At 45.9% G+C, this 10,459-nt stretch overlaps 1 pseudogene; it reads right to left on the bottom strand.

The window, feature by feature from the left end:
- Window positions 1-7,739: 7,739 nt before the first annotated feature.
- Window positions 7,740-8,241, bottom strand: LOC110325982 (annotated as a pseudogene).
- Window positions 8,242-10,459: the final 2,218 nt, after the last annotated feature.

The following is a 10,459-nucleotide window of genomic DNA, read 5'->3' as shown; positions in this document are numbered from 1 at the left end:
CTCTCTCTTCTTTATCTCTGTCTGTGGCACTGTTTCCTTCTCCTACCCCGCCCCACTGTGTGTGTGTGTGTGTGTGTGTGTGTGTTCGTTCACATATCAGGAACCAGCACAGGCAGCTAAATGTTTGCATGATTTTTGTGTCCCTCCAGACCTTGAAATCCAGGGGTCTGCTTCTTGGCCTGAGGATGTGTCTGTCTCACACTTTCCAGGGCATGACAGTGCTGAGGTCTGGGAGCCCGTCTTTCAGCAGCACTGTTCTTGACCTCTGTGGTCACATTTTCATCACATTCGAACTCCTCCAGTAGTTTATAAAGCTCTCCTGAAAAGGGTTCTCAACCAAGAATTGTATACAGTGTCTACCTCTGCAGTAATAGTTTTCTGGGATCTAGAATCCCTATCGTGGGAACAGGAAAAATGAAATCACCCAAGCTCTAGTGGGCCAAGACTTGTGTCATAGATTTCTTAGATTATAACATACTGGATTGTCCATCCAGCCGACTGAGTGAGGTCATGCGGCCAGGGTACCCTCTACCTTGTCCAGCTAGGTTTTACCAGACCGGGGTGAAGGATAACACAGTTACAGAGCACCAGGATGTCCCATTAAATAGGTCCAGAATGTGGCATTGGCTGGGCTAGAACATTCCTGGGCACAACCTGAGTGACTGTACAGGCCTGTGTTCATGGGATTCTATTCTGGAACCAGGCCCTCCCACCAGCCAGAGAAGTATTGTGAGAAATTGGATTTGGAGCATAAGCACATCATGTCAGAACTACAGTCCGTGAAGAGTGAGAACACTGAGGCCTCTGAGAACTACAGGATGCTCCAGGAGGAGACTGGCTTCTGTCAGTGTCTGTCAGGCGCCCATGACAGGGTAGGATGGCCATTTCTGTCTGTCGTTGTTTCTGGAGTGGAGAGTCCCCAGCTCTGGTTCTATCCCCTTTGCCTCTTAGCCATCAGCCTGGCTTGGGCCTTTTGGACTCAGTTTCTCTAAGTGTAAAAGAGACTCTCATCCCTCCCAGCATTGTCTTGCCATGCTCGGGAGCCTTTAGACAGAAAACTGGTTCACACCAGGAGATGGGTGTCAGGCAACCTTGGTCCTCTGGGATTTAGTAGGGCTTTTCAGAGCTGATTGTTAAGGAAACCTTGTAAAGAAGGCCCTCCTTTGTCTCCCCTGTCCTACCTTGAGGACATTTGGCCCCTGATTTTTTTGTGCCCCAATACCTTGGGCAGTCAAGGACAGATAGAGCATGTTCTTTCTTCGTGGGGACATGGATCTCTATTGGTGCTGAGGACTTCAGAATTCCTTTCTTCTTTCCTGACCTGGCTCTTCCCTGTCATGGGTCTTCAGAGTGCACATGTTATTGTGGTATTTGTCTCTTTCCTAGGACTTCATGGGAACCTGGGTTAATGGGACCTGGAAGTAGGAATGGCAGGAGGAGGCAGCAGAGTCTGGCTATGCAAGGATGTTTCCACCAACCTGCATAGCCAGTTCCTGATGGATCAGTCTCAGCTGAAGAATAAAGTGGGCATGCTGAGGCAGGAGAATGAGGAAATGCAGGAGCAAGGTGCCCTAGTGCAGCAGCACATGGGGGACATGAAAATGACCACTAAGAATCAAGCACCAGCAACCACCAGACCCAACAGCAGCAGGTAGGGACAGGCAGCTGGGTCAGGCTAGTGTCCCTCATCATTTGCCCTTTGGAATCTCTGCTGATTCCACCCCATCACCTTTCTAACCCACACTCCCAACCAGACACACACTACATTAATGTGACTGTTCATTTCCTTGTCTATGCACAACTAATCTGGGAAGTTAGTGTCTTGCAAGAAACTGAATCATATACAGTGGGCCCTGCTGCTCTATTTGAAACTGCAGTCCACAGAGGGAGACAGACAAATAACATGTCACACATAAACATGTTGTCATGATAAGTTGGGTGCTAAGCCCTGAACTTTGAGGGATTTTTGGATCCTGTGACTCAGCTTTGTGGCAGGAGTCATGTGACATCACAGATGGGAAGCATCTTGCAGGGAGAAGAGCCCTATACAAATGTCACATGGGTCCTTCTCGGTGGTATCTATTAGGTGGCATTTGGCCTTCTCCTTTATCCTGCAACCCAGTTGAGTCTCTTCCCATTGCTCAGTTCTTGGTTCACACTGATAGAATTCTGAGTAGCCCTTGCCAGCCCTGTCATCAGTCAGTGCCTCTGCAGAGTTCTCCCTTCCTTGAGCTTATGGTCTGGTGCTGACTGTATGAACAGGGATGTCGGGACAAATCGAAGGTCTTGGAGTGGGGGTTGCATACGTGGGAATTCAGGGTGACATGTCTGATACCCATCTCAACATAGTCTGGCAAAGCCAAGCTTTCCACACAGTTTTACTTCCCCAGTGATGTTTACCAGAGGTGCAAACCTCTTCTGAAAGGCCCGGCGTAATTACTACGAACTCCAATACTCACCTAGCATGACGTCTGTCTGCAGTGTGGCATATCACTCACACCTGTGTGCATTGGTTAGAGGAGAACATTGCGTCTTTTCCTTCTAGATCCCTACCTTGAAACATGATGTCCTAGTTCCCCAGAAGCACGCTGTAGAGGCTTCTGTCTTGACGGGCTTACCTGCAACGTCTTGGGATCCTGAGTATTGTATTGGGCTGGTATTGTATGACTGTTTGTGCATGCCTGTGTACCACCCATCTTCTAAGAACACTGTCTTCTAATGAAGGGGATCTTGAAAAAAAAATGGAGGAATTGCTGGAGGACAGATCCAAGAAGAAGGAGCTGGGGATCCAGGACAGGGATTTAACAAAAATCTAAAGTATCATTTTGAGGTCCTCTGGAATAGGTAGGGACTGAGGGTAGAAGGAGAATATGGAGCCCAATGTGCCCACTGTACCTAGATTTCTGTGTTTTATGGGCTTCTGCTCATTAGCAAGTCTTAGAGCCACTGCCAGGAAAAGAGCAACTGTATGAGTTTTGCTAGTCCTGTCAATCTGACCTGTGTAGGAGACCATATTTTTGATCCTCTGTGTGACTGAGCTCCTGTGACTGCCTTCTGGGCTCTCTAGTATGTTCTGTGTAGGCTGTTTTTGTTGCCACAGAAATCTTCCTGCTTCTGCTTCCAGTTTGAAGGGATCTCAACATAGCCACCTCCATGCTTGACTGTATTCATAGTTTGTTCCTAACGTTCCCTTTATAGCACAGAATCCACTCCATTAACAGTGCCCTCAGCCGTGTTTACCCACTTCTGGGAAAAGAGTTCTATGGATAATATGGTTTAAGGAATTTCCTGGATAAACCCTCGCAGATCCCTCTACTGCAGGGATGATCAGAACCTTCAAGGGAATGGTCTGTAACAGATTCCCATAGAGAGCCAGGTTGTGGTTTCTCAGCTCTAGTCTGAAGGGAACACAGCTTCCTGTTTAGTGCCAGAGCCTGTGCAGGGGACATTTTTCTCGTTGGAGCAATGCTGTTCCAGCATGATGTGCTCTGTCCTGATCTAGTACATTGCTTCAATGTTCCAGCATGGTGTGCTCTGTCCTGATCTGGTTCATTGCCTCAATGTTCTAGCATGGTGTGCTCTGTCCTGATCTAGTACATTGCTTCTATGTTCTAGATGGTGTGCTCATCCTGATCTAGTACATTGCTTCAGTGCAGAATGCCTGCCCTAGCAGAAGGTTTAAGCTAGCCTCAGGACCATGTGCAGGCGCCCAGATTGTAGGGCTTTTATCTATAACATGGTGTGGTGCATAAGTACCCAACTGTGAATATGTTTATTGCTCATATGCCATTGACCCATGGAAGGTTACTTTCACAAAAGGATGCCCGTGGGCTGCAGAAGAGTTTCCTATTCCTATTGCTAGGACATTAAACACACAGTATCTTGATAAAAATGCTGACATACTGTTTAAGGGAAGAAAATGTCTAGTCCTTGCTACTGGGTAACGCTTATTTGTTGGGATTATAATAATTTCAGGCATCTCTGGCTCTGAGGTGCTTAGGCATGTTTTACTGAGCTCATTGTTATGTAACAGTTGAAAAGAATGTCCCCCCTTAGTTTTCTCTCCTACCTTGAGGTTATTTACCCTCCCCCCACTTTTTTTTTTTTTTTTTGATGTTTCCCCATAACCTTGGAGAGTCAAGAAAGGAAGCAATTCCACTTTAAATCAAGGGACTTGGATCTCTGTTGGTGTTGGAGAGTTCATGATTCATTTACTCTTTTCTGATTTTGCTCTTCTCTTTGCTTTGGGTTTTCTGAGTTTAGCTGTCTTGGCTGTATTTGTTTCTTTCTTAGGTCTTCATGGGAACCTGGGTCCTGTTGGGGTTACTGGGGCCCTGAAGTAGGGGTGGCATGAGGAGACTGGCAGGGGCTTACTATGAGGAGGTTGTTTCCAGAAACCTGCACAGCTGCTTCCTAACTGAGCTGAATCAGGTGAAGAACAACTTGGAAATACTGAGGGAGGAGAACCAGAAAATGCAGGGAGATTTTGCACTACTGCAACATCACTTGGCAGAATTGAAGTCACCCTATAAGAAGCAACAGGAAGACACCAGTGACCCACAGAGCCAGCACCAAAAGGCATGGAGAGGCATCTGGGTATGGATAAGGCCTTACGACATTTCCCATTGGACTTTCTGTCTGCTCTTTGACCCACCTCTGCTTTCACCCATTACCTTTCTAATCCACATTCCCATCTAGCCACCCAGCACATTAATGTGATGGTTTATTTCTCTGTCTATGTACAAATATTCTGGGAAGTTAGCTTCTTGTGAGAAAATGAGTTATTGGAAAGCATATGCTTCTGCCCTGCTTAAAGTTGCAGTCTAGGGAGGGAGATAGGCAAATAATGTATCATACCTGTCCATGGCCTGCTGATGCATAGAGTGCTGAATGACTTCTGAGTACTGTGAATCATTTACATGGCAGGGGTCATAGGACATCACTGGTGGGAATCTGCTTGCTGGAAGAGCCTAGTGCAACTGTGAATTAACTGCTTCTCATCGTTGTCTGTTTGCATGTCCTGTGACTTTTTCCTTTCTTCCTGAAACCCAAGGAGGTCTCTTTTCTTTGCCTAAGGCTTGCTTCACACTGATAGAAGCCTGAGTAGCAACTCTTCAGCTCTGTTTTCTGTAAGCATTCCTGAGGAGTTCTCCCTTCCTGAAGACTCAAGTCTAGACCTGACTACACAATTATGGATTGAGGAAAGACTTTTAAGGGGATTCAGGAGTTGTTTGAGACTTGGAGATTCAGGGAACAAAGTTCTCAAATCATGTCTATATAGTCTGGCCAAGCATAGTATACTCCATAGAAGATTCATTTCCCCACGGTTAGGCAGAGTTGGTGTTCTTAGTCTGAACTCCCATGCTCATCTCACATGAGGTTGCTTTTTGCTCGATTCGTGTGCGTGTGTGTGCGTGTGTGTGCGTGCGTGTGTGTTTGTGTGTGTTTGTGTGTGTGTGTGTGTTTGTGTGTGCGTGTGTGTGTGTGTGCGCGTGTGTGTGCGTGTAACTTTAGAAATGGTTCCCTCAGAAGTTTGCCGGGGAAGAAGGTTCTTGTTTGCTCTGCTGAGCAGCAAGCTCTTAGGTTCCTCTACATCCGGCTGCTTTTCTACGGAAGTCTGTGTATAACCCTCCACTTAGGACACCATCTTCTAATGAACAGCACATGGAAAGAATGGAGAAAATGTTGCAGTATGTGGTGAAACAGGAGATGGCCATCAAGCAAAAGGAGTTAGCATAGAAGCTGCAGCACTCGGGANNCAGAGGCAGGNGGATTTCTGAGTTCGAGGCCAGCCTGGTCTACAGAGTGAGTTCCAGGACAGCCAGGGCTATACAGAGAAACCCTGTCTTAAAAAAAAAAAAAAAAGAAGAAGAAGAAGCTGCAGCATCACTTTGATGACTTCCAGATGCGGTAGGAGCCCAGTCTGGAAGGAGATAGTAGAGCCACCTGAGTCCCATTTATATATATGGACATCTGTTCATCAGTAAGACTAAGAGCCACTACCATGAAAAGAATACCGGAAAGTATTGTGCTAGTCTAGTTATTAAGAGCTTCTGTGCAGGAAAGCAGACAATTCACTTACTTGTTTTCTTGAATATTTTATTTACATTTCAAATGTTTTCCCCTTTCCAAGTCTCCCCTTCAGAAATCCCCTATCCCATCTGCCCTTCTCCTGACTCTATGAGCATGCTCCCCCACCCATCTACTCCCATCATCCCACTCTGGCATTCCCCTACACTGGGGTATTGAACACCCTCAGGCCTGAGGGCCTCTCCTCTCACTGATGTCTAACAAGCCTATCTTCTGCCACACAATGTGACCAGCACCATGAGTCGCTACACGTGTATTCTTTGGTTGGTGGTCCAGTCCCAAGGAGCTGCAAGGGGTCTGGCCTGTTGACACTGTTGTCCCTCCATGGGGCTGCAAACCCCCTCAGCTCCTTCAGTCCCTTCTCCAACTCCTCCATCAGGGATCCTCAAGCTCAGTCCAGTGGTTGACTGCAAACTTCCTCCTCTGTATTTGCCAGGCTCTGGCAGAGCCTCTCAGGAGACAGCCACATCAGGCTCCTGTCAGCAAGCACTTCCCAGCATTCACAATGATGTCCAGGTTTGGTGGCTGTGTATGGGATGGATCCCCAGGTGGGGCAGTCTCTGGATGGCCTTTCCTTCAGTCTCTGCTCCATACTTTGTCTCCATATTTCCTCCTGTGGGTAATTTTGTTCACTCTTCTAAAAAGCACTGAAGCATCTACATTTTTGTCTTCCTTCTTCTTAGGGTTCATATGGTTTTTGAATTGAATCTTGGGTATTCCGAACTTTGGGCTAATATCCATTTATCACTGAGTACATACCTTGTTTGTTCCTTTGTAACTGAGTCACCTCACTCAGGATGATATTCTCAAGTTCTATTTATTTAACTAAGAACTTCATGAAGTCAATGTTTTTTTTTTTTTTCGCAGTCACAGCTTTATTCAATGAATAATAGTTTCCTTGTAGAAAACATACGATTTCTATCAATTAGATAATATTCTTGTAAGAACAAACACATCTGCACACAGAGGCCTTGTGAGGCCGAGATCTTTGTACATCTAAACTCACAAACAGGTCTGAACATAGTACCTATCACTCATTGTGGGCGAACTTCCCACTGTACAAACCAGCCTTTCGCAGGAAGTAACTCTGGGTGTCAGAGTAACATTAGAACATATTTCCTGATTGTGAAGTAGAACTGCCTGCCTTCCGCCACATGTACTCGTAGCTGTGAGACGGTTTGCATTTACAGGTGTTCCTGTCTACCCCAGAGTTAATGCACATAGAGTACTGATGAACACAGGTTAATTCCAATCTTGTCCAACTATAATTACTCACCACTTCTCAGATTCTCCTATTTCTTGTCTCTTTACCACACCCTTCCCTCTTGGCTTCATCTTGATTTCTACGAAAACATCTGTAGCATTACAGGGCCAAGCATGGGCCCCATCCCACTGAGGGAAAGCCTCCCTTGTCAAAATCTGGTTCTTATCTTTTCCCTGAGTAATATTATTAAAATATCTTTCTACAAGTTCTTGAGTTCCCGTCACTTTCGACTGCCAACGCCTTGAAGGCAGATTCCCACCTTGTATTTCTGTGTTTCTCATAGGCCTACGTAGCACATGGAAGTGTCCTGGTTTTATAGATTGTTAGTGTTTCCGAGTTTTCTAGAAGTGATCTTTGTTCTTTGTGGAAACATGGAGGGTAGGCCTCAGAAGTCATCGACTGACGCTGTGTCCCAGCTGCAGGACAGCAGCTGTTCATCCTGAGGGAACTCGACATCATACACAAAACTGGGGTCGTCCTTTCTCTTCTGATTTTTCTCGAAAAGCTCATCCAGGATGCTCTTCCTTTTGGCGAGCTCCTTATCATCCAGTTTGTTCAGGTCTTCCTCAGGATCGATGGTTGTTTCCCGTCGAATCTGTTCCATTGTTTCTGCCAAGCTCTGCCCCTGCAAGGAACCTCTCAAAAAAACCAAACAGCTTCTCTAGCTGCTTCTGGGGCACCTGCTCCTGGTAACTCTTGTGCCGTGGGTTATTCTTTAACTGTTCAGCAGCCCTGGTGCAATCTGAGAACTTTGAAAAGTTTCGGACAGGCATGATACGCTGGCGGCTCTTTCCTTCGGTTTCATTTTCATAAATCAAGATCATAGCTGGAGGCTGGAACCTAACTCCACATTTCTTGGCAATGTATTTCATCTTCTCGTGTAATTCAGGGTATCTTCCCCGTTAGTCTGTTTGCTCTAGGAAGGCAGGAAGTATGTCCGTTTTCATTAAGCACTTAGTACAAGTCCTCGAAGAAGTACAGGAAGTGCACATCTGAACAGCAGTGAGGGGGTGGTTCCCATCTTACCGCACTGCACAGAGGAGCGCTTAGGTCGACTTTGAGGCGAGGTAGAGCCTGATGCTGCAGGAGCCTGACGTGACAGCCATAGCCTACAGGAGTAACCATGGGGTGAACTCAGAGGCAGGGGGCCCAGCCTGCACGCATCCGGCTGTGGACAGGAAGCGGGGCTGAGCGCGGGGAGTGAGGTCCTAGGGCAGCTCGCCGGGTCCAGAGGCCCGCCTGGGCGCGCCGAAGTCAATGTTTTTAATGGCTGAGTAGTATTCCATGTATAGATGTACCACATTTTCTGTATCCACTCCCCTGTTGAGACACATCTGGGTTGCTTCCAGCTTCTGNCTATTATAAATATGGCTGCTATGAACATAGAGGAGCATGTGTTCTTACTACATATGTTGGAGCATCTTCTGGGTATATGCCCAGGAGTGGTGTAGCTGTGTCCTCAGGTAGTGCTATGTTCAATTTTCTGAGGAACTGCCAAACTGATTTCCAGAGTAGTTGTACCAGCTTGCAATCCCACCAGCAATGGAGGAGTATTCCTCTTTCTCCACATCCTTGGCAGAATCTGCTGTTCCCTTAGCCATTCTGACTGGTATGAGGTGGAATCTCAGGGTCATTTTGTTTTGCATTTCCCTGATGACTAAGGATGTTGAACATTTCTTTAGGTGTTTCTGAGCCCTTTGAGCTTCCTCAGTTGAGAATTCTCTTGTTTAGCTCTGTTCCCCATTTTTTAATAGGGTTATTACGTTCTCTAGAGTCTACCTTTTTGAGTCCTTTTTAAAAAAATTAGATATTTTCTTTATTTACATTTCAAATGTTACCCCCTTTCCTGGTTTCCCCTCCGAAACCCCCCTACCCCCTCCCCTTTCTCCCCCCTCCCCCTGCTCGCCAAGCCACCCACTCCCACTTCCTGTCCCTGGAATTCCCCTACACTGAGGCACAGAGCCTTCACAGGACCAAAGGCCTCTCCTCCCATTGATGACCAACTAGGCCATCCTCTGCTACATATGAGGATGGATCCATGAATCCCACCATGTGTACCCTATGGTTGGTGGTTTAGTCCAGAGTGATTGTACCAGCTTGGAGTACATGGGTAGGTGGGGGAGCACCTCTTAGAAGTGAAGAGGGGATGAGGTTGGGGTAACATGTAGGTGGGGTTGGGAATAGGGATAACATTTAAAATGTAAATAAATAAAATAATAAAAATATAAAAGGATACCATGTTATACTAAAAATAATAATTACAAAATAAAAAAATTAAAAACTATGCTTTGCTTATCAAAAAGTATTAGATCAGAAATTTCTAGCTTAGAGGTTAGTGTGGTTAGTACAATCCTGAAATTCCAGCCTTAGCAAAGATAAAGAAGAAAAATCTTTACCCAGCCTGTGCTAGATAATAAAACAATACCATTGTTTTTTTTAAAAAAAAATCTGTGTCTGCTTAAAACACCCATGACCACCCTGAGACCCTTAGCAACTTGAACTCAAAGCTAAGGAAATGAACTCGAGGAACATTGAATACCATATATGTTCTTCAGTTTTATGATATATTGGTTTTGTTTTTGTTTTGTTTTTTTCTTTTACTACATCTGTCTCTTTAGTCATTCAACATTTATCTATGGAGGTAGCATGGAACAGTTTGTATACCAGGCTGTTTCTACTTCCCGTGTTAGTAAAACCCGGTGCAATCAAACCAGGATAGACTTGTTTCTTGCAGGAAGGAGAGAATTAGACCCCCTGTGTCATTACAGAAGTGACCCTAGGGTACACAGAACAAGATGGAGGGATCACATCCCTACTTCCAATCATAAAACTGTACAGGGAGGAAGGACAACAATAATAATTCATGTGGTCAGGAGACAGAAGGAGAACACGCCCAAAGATGCTCCAGAGGGAGGGAGCTGTGGCCATGAGCATTTCTTCCTAACCCTGGGCCAGCTCCACTGAGAACGTCAAGCAAACCGAGCACATTGTATCAGGAGCAAATCCTCCAGTACAGTGGCTTTCATTCCCCTCCTGTGCTGCATGAACCCTAGATATCAATAGCTCCTGGCAAGGTGAAAGAATTATTGGAAGCCTAAGAACTGA

Source organism: Mus pahari, chromosome 8, assembly GCF_900095145.1.
Source record: "Mus pahari chromosome 8, PAHARI_EIJ_v1.1, whole genome shotgun sequence".
NCBI classification, from domain to species: domain Eukaryota; kingdom Metazoa; phylum Chordata; class Mammalia; order Rodentia; family Muridae; genus Mus; species Mus pahari.
This window is presented reverse-complemented; position numbering and strand designations above follow the sequence as displayed.